Genomic DNA, 20,170 nt, shown 5'->3' on the forward strand with positions numbered 1-20,170 from the left:
GTGAAATCTCTTTCATGGAGACAAGTTCCCCTGCTAGTTGGGCCTTCTCCTTCCCCTAACATGAAATTGCTGACAAAATACCCTTATCTTCAGAGTCCGTTGTTTCATTGGTCTTATGGACTGAGGGACGCAAGAATCTCTTTAGAACACCTTCATTTCTGCAAAGGATCATTATGAGACATAAGCCACAGCTTCACTTCCACAAGGCCACTCCTCACACTTCAGTTTCTATGTTCACAACATTGGATTTGACCAGAAGTTGATTCTTTAACCCAAACAGGTAAAACAGCAATGAATGCTTTGAAGATTCTCATACATGAATAACCTTGGTAATTCAGAAAACCATCTCCTCTAAGGTATTTCCATAGTGCCTTTTCCTTGGTTACAAGTGTCTGTTTCTCTTTGCTAGACACTGAGTACCACCACTACCATTCTGCATGTCTAGGAATTAGCATCACTAGGAGCAAGTCGGAGCCTGCGTTTAAACTTCTCTTGACTGTCTGAGATAAGGAGAAGGGCAGCATGCAAAAATGTAGTCTTCTTGCAAGAGGCAAAGCTTAGTTGGTCTTACTATTCTGGACCAGAAATCATGGTATTGATTTTTCACAAACATCTGGCTGCATGTTACTTGAGTTGTGTCATAAGTGAAAAGTGGAAGAGTCCATTTCTGCGTATACTGCTCCCAGCTGAATACCTCCTCTTCCACTCACAAACCCCACTGGTGAGGTACAATACACAATCTTTGTTTTTTATCTCTGTAAACACTGTCCCCCAAGCCTCAAGGTAAACTACATAGAATTTTTCCTGTTGTTTGTGAATGCTTCCTCAAGAGTCTACAACCACTTCATACAAATCAAAGCGCCTTCTCTGTCTTCACCTAGCAATCTCTTGCCTTTCAAGTGTGGAGGCATGAAGTAGGACACCTGGCTTTACTGCTGAAGATACCGCAAGCAAAGAGGTGTGATTAGGGTGCAGGCAGATAGTAAGCCATCCCAAGACCTTTAGTTTTTAGGCTGCCCTATAAAGGGAAGAATAAAACTGTCCCGACAGCCGGGCTGGAAGACTGAACCCTTAACAGAATGAACTTGCTTGTTACCCTCCCATCTCTCGGCATCCTGGGCATCTGCCATTACACCAAGCAGGAGCAGCAGTGATTGTGCACTTGTTGGTGTGACTCTGTGGAGGCTCCTTAGACAATCCTGAGCTCCAAGCCTAAAATGGCTGCTTTTGTTTTGTTTTGACTTTTTTTTTTCTTTCAGCTTCCTAGCCTTATGAAGCCAAATCTTAAATCTTGCTGTTAACTTTCAAGAATATATATATATATATATATATATTATATAAATATATAACATTATATATGATTTCTTTTTTCTAGAAACAAATTCCAAATTCTAAGGAATATTATTTTAAAAGATGAAAGTAAAAAGTAGATTATAAATGTGGCCTAGTTACAATGGTCCCAAATGGTCAAATGTGTATTGAGAGTAATTCTCTTGAAAGGGCTAGTGATTATATTTGATAGATTCGAGGGAAGCAGGTGGTAACTCATCAAGCCAATGGCTACAAAATCAATAGGCACAGGCTTGAATTCAGACTGAGTCATTATTATCTATAAAGCTTAATGTATGAAAATACAATGCACTAAGCTTCTGTTTTCTCATCTTTGGGATGGGATTAAAAGGGAAGATGCTGACGGAGTTCCTATAATGAATATTGAAATTTTATGAGTTCAGAGTTCGAAGTGCACACTGAGACACATTGTCCTCTTGGGTAAGAGATTCATTAGAAGAGATGCTAATGCTATGGGCAGATAGGCAGACAAACAGGGGCTGTTCAGGATAGTTCAGGCCCAGGAGATGGAGTGGGGTCCTTTTATAGGTCTTAAAGAAATGGGAAGCTTCCTGTCTCTGATTCCTGGGAAGCAGTGGAAGGTGAGGGAAGTACAGAGAAGGTGCCAATATAAGAATGTAGAGGAGGAGCTGCATTTATATGTGTGGGGAATGTGTGGCCATGACTCTGTAGTCCTCTCATGTCTTGGAGTTTGGAAGCCTGAGGTCTATAAGCCTCCTTAGGGAAGTGAGACTGATACTTGCCATTCTTCTATGTTGAGGGCTAGGCTGATCCAAGACCTTCCCTGAGGCCCTCATGTATGGACAGAAACATAGTTCCTTGTCTAAAACCAGGAACATGTCTGGCAGAGTCAGTAATGGCCTGGGTCCCAGGCACTGGGGGAGCTGCAGCTTCAGATTCTGAGAACCCAACTATTCTCATTGTACAGTGCTATGGTTATCAGTCCAAGACACATGTGTGCTTACTCTGTGATGTTCTTGAGAGACACTGTGTCCCCTTGTGCCACATTGTTTGATTAGCTTTCTACTAACTTCCTTCCCTTTCAGGAAACCTGTATATAAGATGCTGTACTTCCTAATCAACTTGCTGGGCATAAGACATAGCTTGTGCGAGACATCCGACTCAAGAGTTCCTACCTTCTTCATCTTCTCATCTCCTAGACCTTCTTCCACTTAAGAACCTGTCACTGAGGAAAGACCTGCTGGTCCAGGTTCCTCCTGGACTCTGGGTGCCTGGGGAGTATGTTAGGAGGTTAAATATTCAGACAGGCTCTAGGTAGGGAGCTTGCCATTTCATTTCCTCTACAGCCACTGGAAGAAGCAGCAGGGGCATGGCCCGAGTAGTCCCAGACTCAAACCTAACAACTACAGGAGACAATGTTTATGAAGTCTTAATACCATGTCTAGCACATAGCATATGTTTAGTAAATCCTACATCCGTGCAATAAAAAGTAGCCCAAGTTTATACAGCTGATCAGTTGGGAAAATTTGCACTGAAAATCAGCTTTCTTAATTTTTATCTGCAGATCATTTTTTTTTGTTGTTGTTCATGAATGTTGGGTATGTATTGTCCTTTTAGATTACTGGTTTGCAAAGCACAACTATAGATCTTCAAAAGCAAATTAATTTTATGTTTGAGTCTAGACTTCCAGATTAGAATCCATATTTTTAAGAACTCTTGGGCTGGCAAGACTGCTCATAAAATAGAGATGCTTGCTTACCAATCTGGTGGGACAAGTTCAAACTCTGAAATGTACATACAGGTAGAAGGACAGAACGAACTCCATGAAGTTGTTCTCTGGCCTTCATGCACATGCTGTGGTGTACACCCCCTCCCCCACACACATAGATCATGCATACAATAATAATAACATCTAAAAATTTACAAGCACTCTCCCAGGTTAAGTGGCTTGGGAAGGTCAAATAGCATAGTGACAGAAAACCCAGATGTTGGGATCAAAGACAATTGCATCCCAAACCTGCTGCTGCTGGCTCCTGGTTGTGAGACCCTCTCAAAGCCTCGGGTCCTTACTGTAAAATGAGGTCTGTGCAGAGCTATCTCAGCAGGTTCCTGTGAGAATCAAAGAGAACATATTTCAAACACTTAGCATCAGAGTAACCACAAACAAAAACAAAACAAGAAATGAGCATGCAAACAAAAACTAGTGGTTTGCACTGTCTGACTTGATATCAATGGGAAGGGATGGAACCAGAGCTAAAGGCAGACACATGGGTCCCTCAGAGGGCAGCCCAGAGCCTGAGTGAAAGACCCACTGGGATTCTGACAGGGATGGATGCAGTTAATGTTGCCCATCTGCTAGGCTGCAGTAAGCCCCTAAGTTGTTTCCCATGAGTATTCATTTGAGCTGATTAAAGCTTTTTTAATGTACCACTAGCATCTGGTAGATCCTGTACTATTTATATTGGTTTGCTATTGTGCTGTTTACCTTAAACAGCTTTGTTCTTTTCAAAAGAAAACAAGTAACTCTCACATGGTAGTCTAGGACACATTTAAATGAACACTGTTCTGTGTTCCAAGCTACAGTATGACAAGACAAATGTGGATAGGCTAGTGGATAGGGAAGAGCACCAATCCAGGAGTCTGCTCCTTGATGTATGTGACTTCCTGATACTCGGAGAGCCTCTTTGTTGCTTGTGTTTCTTTTTAGGTAATTGTGTGTGTGTGTGTGTGTGTGAGAGAGAGAGAGAGAGAGAGAGAGAGAGAGAGAGAGAGAGAGAGAGAGAGGAGAGGGAGAGGGAGAGGAGAGGGAGAGGGAGAGGGAGAGGGAGAGGGAGAGGGAGAGGGAGAGGGAGAGGGAGAGGGAGAGAGAGAGGGAGAGAGAGAGAGAGAGAGAGAGAGAGATATTGCACATGCAGTTGTGCATCAGTGTGCACGCAAAGTCCAGAAGAGGGAATGCCAGCTTTGTTATGTGAGTGTTGGGGTCTGAACTCTGGTCTCTGTAATTGTGTAGAACATGTTCTTAACTACTAAGCCATCTCTCCTGCCCCAGTTCCCTATTATTCTTTCTTAAGGGCAGGGTCTAGATGTGATCATTGCTGTGCTCCCTTGTACTACTGAAACGCTATGACTTGTTTGACACATGCAGCATGTTGACTGGAAGTGCATGAATGAACACACACAGGGGACATATCATTCTCATCCACTTTTAGATTACACTGAAAACTATTCTGGAGAAGGGCACACAGTCCTCATTTCATACATGATGGAGTTAACAGACATTGATGTTAAACAGACCGAATTTAAAAAGTAAATAAAATGAACTGTTAACCTTTGTGGAGGAGGCTGATTATGAAAGATGAAGGTGCTTTTCAATACCTGGTAATGTTTCACATATTCTTTAGCATGTCCATCTAGAATAGATACAAATACTACCTCCATTTTTTTCCCCATATAAAAAGTACAAAGTAAAAAAAAAAAAAATTAGTCAGACATGGTGGTGCATGTCATGCCTATAATCCCAGCACTCTGGAGGCTGAGGCAGAAAAATCCCAAGTTCAAGATAAGGTGAATATTCTCGAGGTACATGAAGAAACTTAGGTACGAACCATGAAAACAACACAGACCTACCCAGCTTGCTGCATCCAATTGGAGGGCTTCCTGGTGACGACTTCCAAATCACTTGTCACTACAATACCAGATACCCATTGCCTTTCCATCCCAGCATGTGGTCTTCCATACACCCCCAACTCTGCCCCCACATCCCTGTGTATTCTTTAACTGCAAATTTAAACAAACAGAAAACAAAAAAACAACAAAACAAAAAACCCAACCAACCAAAACCTTCCCAAAACATGTTCTTAATTATTTTGCATAGATACATCTCCCCATATGCCAGGGATGAAGGCATCCCTTCCCTTCCCATATCACATTCGGCCAATACAGGACTCTCCTGTGTAATCAAGTGTGGCTCCTTCCAAAATCCCAGTCTCGGCTAAGACTCAGGAGCTCCCCCTCTGGCTTTCTCTAGCACTGCACCCTGTTACCATCCCTCAACAACAAAACTCATGATTACTTTCCTATCTCCCTCTCTTCTTCCCTCCTTTCTCCTTTCCTTCTTTTTTCTTTTTTTATTTCATTAACTTTTCCTTATTTCTTCTTCCTTTCCATTTTTCCTTCTTTCTTCAAATCCCATGTATTTTATTACTATACAGGAACTATTTACTTAAAATTAAGATGATGGAATGTATCACCACTGTTTCAGCTAATTAATCTTTCATAAACAAATGCCACCACCCACAGGTATCAGCACCTCCATGTTCCAACTCTAACGGCCATGTTCCTCTTCGTTATCTCACAGTAGCAACCAAATGAGTCCACACTGCTCAATTCCACACATCTCTCTTGGCTGCCATCAGCTTGGGATCTATTCAGTGTCATACCCTCGCCCCCCACTAACTGTTCCTGGCTCATTCCTCTTAAGACCTCTATTTGATGGAATTCCTTTGGGTCCAGCTCAGAATCTTTATTTTCTGTCAACATTTCCACGTTTATGAAATGTCTATACTATGATCATCCAAGAAACTTACAGCCGGTCGCATCAGCATTGTCTGTGGGCTTTTCATCCAGCCAATGGTATTCCATACTTTCATGTAGATCTTTGGCAAATGTTTTCTCAAGGAAGAACACCTTTCTGAAATAATTGGATGATGTGTATATAATATACCTGTTCACCTGAGCATGCAGTTTATAAATAGGCAGCCTCACCCTAGCCTGGAAGTTCATCAAAACACAAACTCATGGGTATCTAGTTAAATCTGAAATGATGGATTCTTGGGGTTGATTGAGCCCTGCTCAATCATAACTATGTATAGTTAGGTGATTCTTCTTGGCAATCAGTGGCATACACTATGGCATACATTAGAGCATCATCAGTGAGAGGTTGTAAGCCACCTTCTACTCCAACACCCCTTGAAAAATTGCCAGGATGGTATAACTCTTCCAATGGGTTTGACTAATAACCACAAAACAGACAGGACATCTGAAATACTGGACTGGGAAGAAGAAAATGTTTTAAAAAATTGTATTGGATTCTTATGAAAATATAATATATATTGTAGAAAAAACAAAATTTAATCTATACACAATACCTGTATGCAATTTTTCAGTGATTGCAAGGGTAACATTGTCTTTCCTTAAAGCAGAAAATGATTTACCATCCTTGCTGACATCTACCCCCAAATAGTCTTTGAATATAAAAGCATTAACACATATCTGCATGTGTGTCCATATTATGCACATATATACTTCCCTTTAATCTGTTTTTAAAAAACAGATGTCTTGGTTAATATTTTGTCAACTTGTCACAGCTAGAGTAATTTGAGAACAGAGAATGCCAATTTGAGAAAAATGCCCCATCAGGTTGGTCTGTGGGCAAATTGTGGGGCATTTTCTTGAATAACAATTGATGTAAGCAGGTAGTCATGGTAGTTTTATACAACTATAAGAAAGTAGACAGAAGCACAAAGCTACACAGAGAAACCCTGTCTTGATAAAGAAAAAAAAAAAAAGGAAAGAAAGTAGATGGAACAAGCCATGAGTGAGAAAGCTAGTGAGATGCATTGTTCCACGGCTTCTGTTTTAGTTCCTACCTTCAGATTCCTGCTCTGAATTCTTGCCTCAGCTTGCTCTAGTATTTTCTCACAGAAATAGAAACCTTAACCCAAGATACTCTTCATACTCTTTTTCTTGAAAGTTGTTGCTTAAAAATACTGATTTATTTATATTTTATGTTGCAACCATATATAAATGCACACATGTGCTCAGTACTTGCAGATGTTAGAAGAAGCCGTTGGATGCCCTGGAACTGGGGTTATAGTGGGGTTATAGATGGTTACTGGGAACTGAACTAGGTCCTCTGGAAGAGCAGTAATTGTTCTTAACCACTGAACCATCTCTCCAGCCCTTGAAACTGTTGCTTTCGATGCATTTAGAGGCTCCTTGTCACAGTCATTCCTCTGAGTAGAGCTATCTTATTCATTCTACCTACTGGTGGCCATTTGCTTCCAAGTTTTTGCTATTGAAAGCAAGCCGACAGGGAAACCGCCTTACTTTTGGATTCATGTGTGAATATGTCTGTGTGGTGATTGTCTGCAAATAGCACTGGCCACAGGGCTTGTCTTACTCTCCTCATCTGACAACTTCCAGGGACCCTGCTGAGGTGGCTTGGCTTAGCTTTCCTCACAGGGCATCACATTTTGAGCAACATTAGAATATGTGAACCTTTGTTGATGATGGACATCACCAGGTGCATGTCAGCTTTCTGACTCTAGTGGGTGAAAAAGCACCACTCTGTGCCGATAGAGAAAGGGGTTTTGAGAAGTGAGGGAAGGGTAAGTTGTTATATAATTTCATTGGATCATGAATGATTAAATCCCTTCTCCATTTCCCCATTCACAGTGGCTCCTTTCTTTTCCAAACATATATGGGGAAAGAATATAGGAATCCCCTTCTCCCTGAGTTGTCTAAACTTATGGTGTTTCTGAGAGTTATATTTTCTCGCCTTTTCATTTAACACACATACTGTATAGCCTGGTGTTTTCTATTCACAAAGTTTACCGCTTAACACTTTTTTTGGAGTTATGCGTTTTCTTTGAGGTGATCTCACAGCATTCAGCAACACACACACACACACACACACACACACACACACACACACACACACACACACATTGCTGCTAAGATTGTGTGAGAAAACCCTGCAGGAGGGTTACAGGGCACGTTTTTCTTTGCTCCTAAGAAGATGGAAGACTCTCTGACAGGATTTTATTTTCATTGTAGTGGGCTGTCAGCATGGCCATTTATCATCGCCTGCATTAATAAGGAAAGAACAGAAGAAAGATGGCTTGCTGCCAAACAGCTTGGGGATGTCCCCGCTGCACAGATCAATCAGCTGTGCACACTGGCTATTGTCTGCTCATCAATTCATTTTCATTGAGTTTCAGGACAGATAACACCAGGCCTTTTTCAGAAACATGATCCTAAGCCGACCACCTTTCCTTGCTTTCCAGTCCAGCCTTTTAAAGCCCACGGGAGCCTCATCACAGTGGCATATTGTGTTTAGATTAAGCCACTTCCCCAGAAATCAACTTGTGGCAGACCACTGCTCTTTTCCACTGCCTGAGTGCACAACAGTCTTAAGGACCTTTCAAAACTAACAGGCAAAAGAGATTGGCATCGAGCGCACGGACATGCAAAGGGAGACTTCTGTGCACCGGTGATAACATAATAAATTAAGCAAAAGAAAACAAAAAAAAAGTGCTGTTAGAGCTATAGCAAGACAAGCAGGTCTCAGAGGAAAGCTACAGTATTCTTTTCTATTTGGCTGGTGGAGTGGACATATGCTTTCGCTTACTGAGAATTCACACCCCTCCTACCCAGAAGAGCTTCGGGGTTTCTGTTGTCATTGTGGTTTTGGAGCAAGCAACTCCTATGCAACGTTCAGAGTCTGTGATTCTGGTTTAGCTCCGTGCCCGTCTGCAGTGCTGGAGCAGTTAAAATGCCATGGCACAACTCAGCATCTCATTCTCCATGCCGTGAGGACTGGTTTATAAAGACTCAATGATACTATTAGGATTTCTAGGATTCTTGGTTATTTGTGGATTAAGAGCTCAAAATGGTAAGGTTAAAAATAATGTCTTCCTGGATTAAGCAAAGTAACCAAAATTTCAAAAATACGATTTGAATTAGATTTCTATTATACTATTCCATTGTTGCACTGAGATTCCCCCAAATACCAAATACTAAATATCAAGTATCAAACTGAGGATTCAAAAACATTCCCTGAAGTTTATTCTCTGTCTCTTTGTCTCTGCTTCTTTCTCTATCTCTGCATCCACTCTACCCATTTCCATCTCCATCTCTCTGTAATCAAGTTTTAAACCCATAACACAACAACAAAATGACCATGCCACCTTACTAGCCATCTCCGTATTGACTGTGACCTAGGCTTTGAAAAGTTAGAAATAAGGCTAGTATTCATCATTGTTGATTAGATGATATAGATTAGAACATTTGATAAGGACAACAATTTCAGCTTGGGGAGGAAAAGAAGTAAAAGCACCAAGATGACAACAGAAAGGGAAGAAGTACCAGGCTAAGCCCTAGAATGTGGGATTCAAGAGATGCACTGTTTGGGGTTTGTCGTTCTGGAGGAGTAAGACTCTGCAAGGCTGAGCTGTAGAGATGCTTCAAGTTATGGGGCACATGGGAGGACAGTCATTCCTTATTGGGGGTGTGGTTGACCACGCCCCAGTGGAGGACCCCACACTAATGCACATACGGACAACACTAATTAGATGTAATTACATATTTCAAAAAGAAAAGGGACATTAATTTGGGAGAGGGGGATGTGTTGTCACGTGTAGGGGGAGTTGAAGAGATAGAATTGTGGGGGTAGATATAATACATTGTATACTTTTATAAAATTCTCAAAATAAAAATATAAAATAAAAAGGAAGCTGAAATACAAATGATATTCACAAAGTGCCAAGGTAAAAAAAATATTTTGAATGAAAGACATTTTAGATGAACAAAACTGATATAATTTGTTATTGATATATTTTTAGTAAATTAATTACACAAGAGTCCTTTTCTGACAGAATAGAACCACATGAGAGAGACAGGATGAAGCCTAAGAAAGCTGTTGAAATCTAGTGAGATGGTTCTGTACATAAAACCACTTCCCACACAAAACTGATTCCTTGAATCCATGTAAAAAAGTATGACAATATGTTGGGCACTTGTAAACCCAGCACTCCTGTATGAGATGAGAAGCAGAGACAGGAAAATTTGTACGAACACCATGAGCCAGCTAGCCAAGAGTATTCAGCTTGATCGCAAGAGACATTCAGCCTCAGCAAGGTGGAAGAAGAAAAATCACTTCCAAGGGATGTTCTTTGACCTCCACAAGTACACAGTGGTTCACACACATATACACATGCACACTGATTGTGATGGATATTCTTGTGTCAACTTGAGTATATCTGGAATTAACTAAAACCCCAAAATGGAAGGGCACATCTGTGAGGGATTTTTGCTTAATTTGAACTGGGAAGGTCTATTTCTAATCTGGGTCTTTGAGGTGCGAAGACACACCTTTAATCTTGATTTTTTTGATCTGGGAAAACCCACCTCTAATCTGGAACACACCATCTGTGGGAGGTCTATATAAGGATATGGAAGAAGGAAGCTTTTGCTCTTTGCCTGCTTGCTCTTGCCTCATTAGCAAGTCCATTCCTTCACTGACTTAGAGCCCACTTCTTTGGGATTCCATTGTATTCCCACGGAGACATCCAGCCTTGTGGTTTGACAACTGTTGCATTCTTGAACTTTCTGTTCATAGCCAGCCATTGTGAGTTAGCTGGTCCACAGCCTGTAAGTCATTCAATAGATCTACTTTGTATCTACATATATAGACCCCTTCTACAGGTCCTCTTACTCTAGAGAACCCTGGCTAATACCCTGGTAATTAATAATAATAACAATAATCATAATAATAATAATAAAAGGAAAGCGATTGAAAACATGGACAAATCCAAATAAATATTGACTATTTAAATACTGTCATATTAAATATATAAGTTAAAACAGATGACTAAAGAAATAAATGACCAAAGAAAGCATATTAATGAGAAGGAATGAAAGATGTAAAAGTACTTCAAAGTGTATGACTTATAAGAATGAGGTCAAAGTAGAAACCACAAAACATGACTGACAAAAAGGAAAGAAACCCTCCTCCCCTTTCCTCACTAATACATGGAGAAAGACACAGTCTCCACAGACTGTAATAACCAATTTTGTAAAAATGTTAATTATTCTCCAATTGATCTCAGGACTTTTCTGTAATTCTAATTAAAATCCCAAATATTTTCATTGTGGAACTTAACTTTATTTAAAAATCAATGCAGAAATGCAAGGAGCCAACATGAACCAATACAGTCTTGAGGAATTCCAGTACTGCCTATAAACCCACAATGGTTTATGGAAGAATATTGGTACAAGGATAGACACACAGACTAATAGGACAGAAGGGATAGCTCAGAAATATACCAGTGCATCTAAAAGGGCATGGCTTATAATAAAATCAGCACTCCTGAATAGCAAGGAAAGATAACCTTTCCATTTTGTAGTGCTGCACCTGAAAGAATGTGGAAGATAAATAAAACTTAACTTCTGGCTCATACATAAAACAATATGCTAGATTCTGACATAAACATAAAAGGAAAAGCAATCATAGTTTTTGAAGACAATTTAAGTAAATATCTTCATGATTGCACAAAGGAGACCATTTTAAGACAAGAGCATAAAAACATTAACCAAAAAGGGAAAATATTGATAAGATAAATTATACTATATTAAATAATGAAATTATGTTCTTCAAAGAAAGCAATTAAGAAAATTTTTAACTCCACAGAGCAGGGGAGGATATTTGTAAGACAGACAGCAGTAAAAAGACTCATTCATAGTGTCAGTAAAGGACTGGAGAGTTGGCTCAGCTGTGGAGAACATGTACTGCTCCTGTAGAGGACTGGAGTTCAGTTCATGGCACACACATTGGAACTGCTCATAACTGCACATAAACTCCAGTTCCAAGGGATTTGACACCCTCTTCTGCACTCTTTGTATACTTGCATGCAAATGCACCTCTCTCTCTCTCTTTCTCTCTCTCCCCCCTCTCTCTGTCTCTGTCTCTGTCTCTGTCTCTGTCTCTGTCTCTGTCTCTCTCTCTCTCTCTCTCTCTCTCTCTCTCTCTCGCACACACACACACACAGATTGAGAGACAGAGAGAGAGAGAGAGAGAGATGAGATTCTTTAAAAAAATAGGAAGCTACCAATCATAAGATTAAATCAATAAAAGTTAATGTACAAGATACCTCAGCAGGCAATTGATCCAGGAGGGTAGCTACATGACTTTGAACATAGGAAATGGTACTCAGTTTCCAGAGTACACTATCAATTAAGGCCACAGTGAGCTACTATTACAGTTTACCAGAGCAGTTAAAGTTCAATTAAAGAATACCCACTAGGCCAGAGAGATAGCTCACCAATTAAGAGCACATAGTGCTCTTGCAGACGACCCAAGTTCATTTTCCAGCACTCAGGTTGTAGCTCACAGTTACCTTTAACTCGACCTCCAGAAGATCCAATGCCCTCTTCTGGCCTCCTCAGACTCCTGCACTCACAATTGCACATATACATACAGAAACATACAAAAGTAAACATGAATCTTAAGGAAGGAATAGCAACAGAGATATATTAATAGGAAACCCACACTGCAAGTAGAACATATTGCCATTAATTATGGAAACATTTAGGTGATAAAGACCAAAGTTGAATTTTTAATATCCACAGGCTCAGTTATTTTACTTCTAAGCACATAGTTAGCAGAAATGCAAGTGTGTGCTTACCAACAGAAACTAGAATATACGCCAGAACATACGACACAATATGACAGATAAATAAATGGGGATGTCTTTGAAGAGTCAGCATATAACACTGAAAGTAAACAAAATAGTTTCAATGACAGCAAACAAAATCTCAGAAAAAAATGATCAAAAGAATCAAGACAAAATACTATATATCATGGGACTCCATTTTATATAAAGTTCACAAATAGGTATATCCAGTTTGTCGTGTTGAATAGAGGCAAACCCTTGAGATAGGTACTGATAAGTCAAGAAAGTAATCATCGTTGGGGAGAGCAAAAATGATAAAAAGCTTTGGGTAGGGGCTTTGATGTGGATGGTAAGTACATGAGTTTGCCTTTAGAGCAGTTCATTAAATGTATTCAATAGTAGTTGTGTTTGACTATATTTGGAGGATATATGTTACATTCCATCATTAAAATGTTGGACATATAATTAAAATGCTATGACATATAATTTTATGTCATAGGGCATATCATATGGTAGCACAAGAGGTCCCTGTAGTCAGATGTTTGGATTTAAACCCCAGTTCTTTCTAAGAGAAGTACCCAGGTTTCATGTCTGTTGCTGTGACAAATACCATGACCAAAAGCAACTTAGGGGAAGAAGGGTTTGTTTCAGCTAGCACTTATAGGTCACAGTCAATCACTGAGGCTGATAAGGCATGAACCCCAAGGCACGCCTGCTTTCTATTCCACACAGCATTATCTCTAACTAAGGAACTCACTTCGCAGCTAAAGAAGTACAGCACAAACAATAAGCTATCTAGAAGGCTAGCTTATCCTCAAGTAGCTTTGTTATATAGTTCAAGACCTAGGGAATGACACTGCCCACAGTGGGATCAGCTCTTCTACAGCAATTAAGAATCAAGATAATTCTCAACATGGATGCTTAAAGGCCAATAGGATCTAGGCAATATGCCCCCATTTAGATTATCTTCCTAGATAATTCTAGGTTGTCAAGTTGACAGTTAAAACTAACTAGGATAAAAAGCACAGCACCAAATACCACAAAGTATTTCCTTTTCATTATTGATTATGTCATTGATAATATGAACATCTCTCACTCTGGCACACATTCACACACACACACACACACACACACACACACACACACACACACACAAAACCAAACTTTTAACAAATTTATGTGAACTCTAAGAAATAAAATGAATGTCAGTTTTTCTTCTTTTTAAATTTACTTTTTCTTTTCTTCTTTTTTTAAAAATTGAAAAATAGATTTGGCTCATACAATGTATTCTGATTATGGTTTCCTCTCACCCAACTCTTCCTTTCCTCAGCCACCAACACACCTTTCCTTCCTCTGGTTACAATTCAGACATCTAAAAAATTCTTGTGCTTTTTCTTTGTCTTTTTCTTCTGTTTGTTTTTATTTTCTCCTTATCATCTTCCTTTTTTTTTCACAAAAGAATTTCAGGATCAGGCTTTAGAATATTGAAAGTAAGGAAAATAAATTTTGATTTGGTTTTTTTCAAATAAACATCTTTTGTATATTTCTTCTGGCCAAAGCGCCTCATTATTGTGTACAGGAAAATAAAAACTAGAACTAGAATTCTGAAGATTGATTAAACATTGATGGAGTTCCTACTGAGTGCCAGGCATTGTGCATGAGGCTGAGGACAAGAATGGTCACGCACAGACAAGGTCCCTGTCCTTCTGGGACTCAGAGGCTAGTTACTTCTCAATTGTGAGCTGGGGCAAACTACTAAACTCTACAAGGCTCTTTCCTCATTTCCAAGTGGGGACCACAAATTCTGCTCTATTCAACAGGGATGTGAGATGAGAAAAGGAAATATATTTGGAGAGGAGTTGGATAGAGGATGTGTTGTAGGAACAGGTCTTTTACGTATCAGACATTATTAGAACTCTACTCCTCATGAAATATTTATACTTACATCATTCAGCATTAAAATGTGCATCTGGATATGTTGGAGCTAAGGTTTTGCAGCTAACTTTCAAAAGCAAAAGACCTTCTGTGATTTCAATGAAGTATATCTAGATTTTAAAATGGCTCCAAAATTCTGTAACCCACAAGTCCATATATATATATGTAATCATAGGATATATGCTAGTATACTTGTTAGCACAGCAGGTGACTATATAGATATAGTTGATGATGGATAATTTAATGTTTATATTTTAATTAAAATAATCAGAGGGGTTTAAGAGATGGTTTAGCAGTTAAGAGTCCGTGGTGTATAATCATGAGGATTGAAGTTCAGATTCTAGTACCCACATAACCAGCCAGGTGTCCCACACATGCCTAAAGCCTCAACCTCAAGGGAAGTGGAGATAGGAGAATCACTAGGACTTGAGCTCCTAGCATAGGTAAGAACATCTGAACTCCAAGTTCAGAGATAAATGGTTCCTTGAAGGAATAGGTGGAAAGTGGCATAGGAGAATAACCAATGGCCTTTTCTGCCCTCTTCACATACACTCTTATGTGCATGCACACATAAAGTTAAACAAACATATACCAACCAACCAATCATAAATAAATGCTGCTTTAAAACCAGAGATATGTTGTTGTTTAAATGTAAAGTTAGAAAATAAAATGTAACTGTGATATTTCAAACGTGTAAGCCCCCAGACCTGTTGGGGGGCAATCACTCATTTGTACTATTCTCCTCACAGATGTCTTCTGGTGAAGCATTTTTAAGACAGAGCGGATAAATGATCAAAGAACAACACCACCAGGTTTAGATAAAATGAAAAAGACAGGAAGGCTCTCCTTCATGTTCTTCAATGGTTCTCCTGTTGTGTTGATTGTTTTGTTCTTGATGTTCCAAACAGAATATAGTGATTCCCTGACTGGAGAGGGGAATTGCCCCCAGTCAGCTGATCTGGCTATCCACACAACACCCAAGATGCAAAGCAATAATTCCCAGAAATGAGAAGGGGAAACAGTTCATGTTTCTTGTATGTTCAGCTTGGGATCTGGATGGCTCACCTGCTTGGTGCCATATTCTTTCTTTCAGAGCATGGGCTTAATGAGCTAACAGTTATAAGAATATCATTTTTGTCTTAGCTTGATGAAGAGTATGTTAGCAACTTGATTCGTTAGAAATCAGACCAGTGCATTCAGAGAAAAATCACTTAAACTTGAGGGGGCTGGGAGATGGACATACCATTTCTTTGAAAAAAGTCTAAACTTGTCCTCTTGATAAGGTTCCTTTTTGTTTCAGAATGTAACCCTGCACCAACTAAACCTTCCAAGAAACCCCCCTACTGTTTAGATGATCTAGCTGTGGACTTTGCTTACTGCAACATCCTCTGGACATTGGTGTCCTTCTGCAGTTAGGTTGAATGTGTGTCTTGTGTGACTGTCCTCTGAGCCAAGAAATCGCCATCTTGTGGAGTTCAGATGTGGCAAAAGATCATCCCAGCTGGACTGGTGGACAGTTTAAACCCCTGCTGTGTAACAATCTTTGTACACTGTAAATATGTCTTACTCTCATTGGTTAATAAAGAGATGACTGGCCTATAGCTGGGCAGGAAGACATTGGGTGGGAGAGCCAGACTAGGAAGATGCTGGGAAGAAGAAGGGCAAAGTTGGAGAAGAAGGCATGAGGTGCAGAGCGAATAGAATGGACAGAATGTACATGAGGTAAATGAGCCTCAGGGCAGCACATAGATGAATAAAAATGGGTTAATTTAGTTGTAAGAGTTAACTAAAAACAAGGTTAAGTTACCACCCAAGCATTTATAATTAATATTAAGTCTCCATGTAGTTATTGGGGAGTGGCTGGTGAGATAGAAAAGTGTGCCTACAAATCCCCACATAGAGGCCTGGAGCAGGGCAGCATGAAATTCTTCCCAGAGTACCCAGCTTCTCCTTACCACCTGGCAATGCTGCATGGAGAGTCTATAGAGGCTGGAGAAGACTAGACTGGGCCTTCAATCTATGTAGCTGCAGAGAAGCCCTTATTCATACTGAGGAAGGCTTTTCATATGGGGCCATCGCAGAAGGAGTGCCTACACCCCTATGAATTACCCCTTGTTGTACCCAGAGTCCCCCAAAGACCACCAAGAGACTGAATCCGATGCAAAAGCAGAGTCTTTTTACTATCAGTTAACTCAGGACTCTCTGTCTGACACAGCAGCAGAGCAGGAGAGACCCCAGTAGCAGTGAGGCAGGGGTTTTAAAGCAAAGGGGGCTTGGGGTCTACATACTATATAGGAACACACTCAGGATTGGTTTATGCGAGTGTCAATCATGTTAGTAACTTTTGATTGGTTTAGTTGGGGGTTACAGTTATCAGATTTGGGCAGGCCTGGACAAGTTTCAGGCTTTGTCCTTGAGCTGCCATGGAGGATGGCTGGCCTAGCATATACTGACTGTGAGGGCTGACTCAGTGACCCAGTCCTTGACTCATGCATGTAGGTCTAAGTTGGTGAGGAGTCTTAGACAGTAAACAATTGATTGAACTTTGAATGGTCAGAGTACATGCAGAAAGGGAGGTACTGTAAGGACTATGTCTTTTGTTCATGGCCCTCCTAGAAACTGCTTGCTCAAGTCTCAGGAAACTGAAATTGAGGCCTGATCTCTGAGAGAAGATTAAGCAGCCTGTTACAGAGTCTGCCTGGTCCTTTCACCCTCACCTAGGCCCTATAAGGAAGCTCAATCCATTCATGAGTTCTTCAGCATGAACTTTGGCAAATTCATGCTACAGTTTGTTGTTGGGACCTTGGTAGGAGGGGTAGACTTTGCTTTAAATCTTCTCCTGGGAAAGAATTTTAGCAACAGCAAAGGTTATATGAGGAGGAATGATATCAAACTGAGCATGCTCAGGAATGTGCCTACTTCTATATGCAATAAGGAGCCAGTTCTGCATGAATACAATGAGTTTCTCCAACACATATATACACTTTACATTGTCACTTTGGGCAGATGATGTATGGGAATTATACCCAGGACTTTCCTTACTTATAGCAACTAATAAAACTCTCTTCAGTGTTTTGTTCTCCTGGTTTTCTTACTGGCTTTGTACTTACCAAGGGGACAGCCCTGTGGTGGTTTGAAAAAGAAAGGTCCTTCACAGTCTCAATATTTGAGTACTTGGTTATTATGAGAAATTCATGGAGTCTCCTTAAAGGGTAAAGGAATTTATTAGGGAGGAAGACTCACCACAGCACGGGAGATTTATCACAGAGTCCTGGAAGGTCGAGTTACAGTTCCATGCTGTTCTTCCACCCGAGTCTGTCTCAGAATCCAAGCCCATGAGGGAGAGAAGAGAGCAAGTCTTAAGGGTAGCCCTGAGGCCATGCCCCAGAGGCAGGTACTTCAAAGTCATAGGTAGGTAGGACAGCTATCCACTACACTTGGTTCACAGTTTGATGGTGTTGTTTGAGGAATTTTGAGAGGTACAGTCTGGCTGGAGTAAGTATGTTACTGGGGGTCTGGCTTTGAGAATGAAATGTGTGGCTTACTTCCAGATTCTCTTTCTGCTTCTTCCTTATGGTAAAGAATGTAAGCTCTAAGCATTCTGCTTCAGCCATGTTCCCTGCTGTTTGCTGCTATGCCTCCCTGCCGTGACAGAGGTTTATCTCTCTGGAACCATAAACCCAAATAAACCCTTTTTTCTGTAAGTTGCTGGAGTCATGGTGTTTTTATCACCTCAGTAGGAAAGGAACAAATATAAGCCCATAGCTTTCCATTACAAAATATCTTAGGTTCTCCACGTAGCCAACAATAATGCTGAATATGAGGAACTTTTAAATCTCGTAGGCCAGATAGCCTCTTTTAATTTTCTAAAAATATACCAAGGGGTTTCAGTTAATATAAACATTCCATAAGTAAGCCTGATATAAACTTGTCTTTTGTCTGGCATAATAGGATACTAACTAGGTCTCTCCTTTAAAAAACTTGGTCAGGCAAGGCTTCCAAACTGAGATCAGAAGCTACGTAGTCATTTTATGGAGGTGTTTGATGAGATATTACTAGTCTAGAGATCACAAGTCCATCCAAACAGGAACAAACAATGAAGACTGTAGGTGGTGGGAGGAATTTGGAGAAATAAACAGCCAGGGTGAAGAGAGGACAGGGGGAACTTATTACTGTTCCCTTATACTAGCAGTTGGACCTGGGAGAAAGCCACCTTAACCTTTGGTCAGTGATGTTCAGTATATCAAAGAAAGTAAATGGGTCAGCAGGTATATTTCTATGGTTCAGAGAGACAGAAAAGGAGTTAGTTGTTGAACATTAAATGAACTCCACCATACTGAAAGATGTTAACCTAAAGCTGACTACTAAGGAAGAGAAGCCAGCAGTATACAAACTACCACTTTCCTTCTAAAGGTCAGCAAAGAAACATGTTACTTGAATCAGAAGTCCCTATCAGATTGCCCAAGAATAGACTTATGTAGGGGTTGTAGAGATGATGGCTCAGCAGTTATAAAAACTGCTACTACTCAATGGACCCAAGTTCAGTTCCCAGCACCCATGTTTGGCAGCTTATAACTACCATTAACAGCAATTCTACAGGATACAATGCCCTTTTCTGGACTCTGCACACTTGCACTCACATGCACATACCCCCAACACACACACACACACACACACACACACACACACACACACACACACACACACACAATGTGAATGATAAGAAAATAAATCTTTTTAAAAGAAAACAGAATTATTTTGGAAATTCATGAAAGCCAGAATTTGGGTGATTTCTATGTCAGAATTTGGCAACTGTGAGAAAAATATTTTTAGCTAAAAACACATTTATTTCTTTGAGTATCATTCTTTGTGTCCTTGCCTCCTTCATTCTGTTTTCCAAACTCACTGTTAAAACAGCTTTTCAAGACCCACAGCTATAAGAGAAAATGTTGTAAAGTAAGGAACTTGACAGAATGGCTTATACTGTCTTTCCATGCTTCCCTGAGCAAAGAAGTGGAGACCGAGGTAGGCAGAGAGGAGAGTTTAACTGTCTGTCAGACTGATATTATGATTTAAAGCAGACCAGGCTTTTAAATATCTATTCATAGTAAAATCCACAAGGTTCAAGACTGGAGGAAAAAGATGCAGTTATTGAAAGCAATAATTGAGAAGTTCAAGATAATTTCTGATTATATCCTAATAAATTCAACTCACCCTGAAAATGAATTATAGACAGTTGCTCTACAATGTTGTAATCTTGTGATGACTCATCAGTTATATTTCCAGAGAAATACATTAAGTTCTTTTTTGACTCTATAATCAAAGCACCATGATTTCCTGCCTTTGACAAGCAAAGAGCTTGATATTCTTTATGGAGGACAAGTCATGGTTCCTAGATACCAAGAACATTCTAAGAGAAAAGGTCAAATCTCATCTCTTTTGTTTTGAGAAAGATCACATTGGGGTTGAAG

The sequence above is a fragment of the Peromyscus leucopus genome, chromosome 3 (assembly GCF_004664715.2).
Source record: "Peromyscus leucopus breed LL Stock chromosome 3, UCI_PerLeu_2.1, whole genome shotgun sequence".
Taxonomy (NCBI): domain Eukaryota; kingdom Metazoa; phylum Chordata; class Mammalia; order Rodentia; family Cricetidae; genus Peromyscus; species Peromyscus leucopus.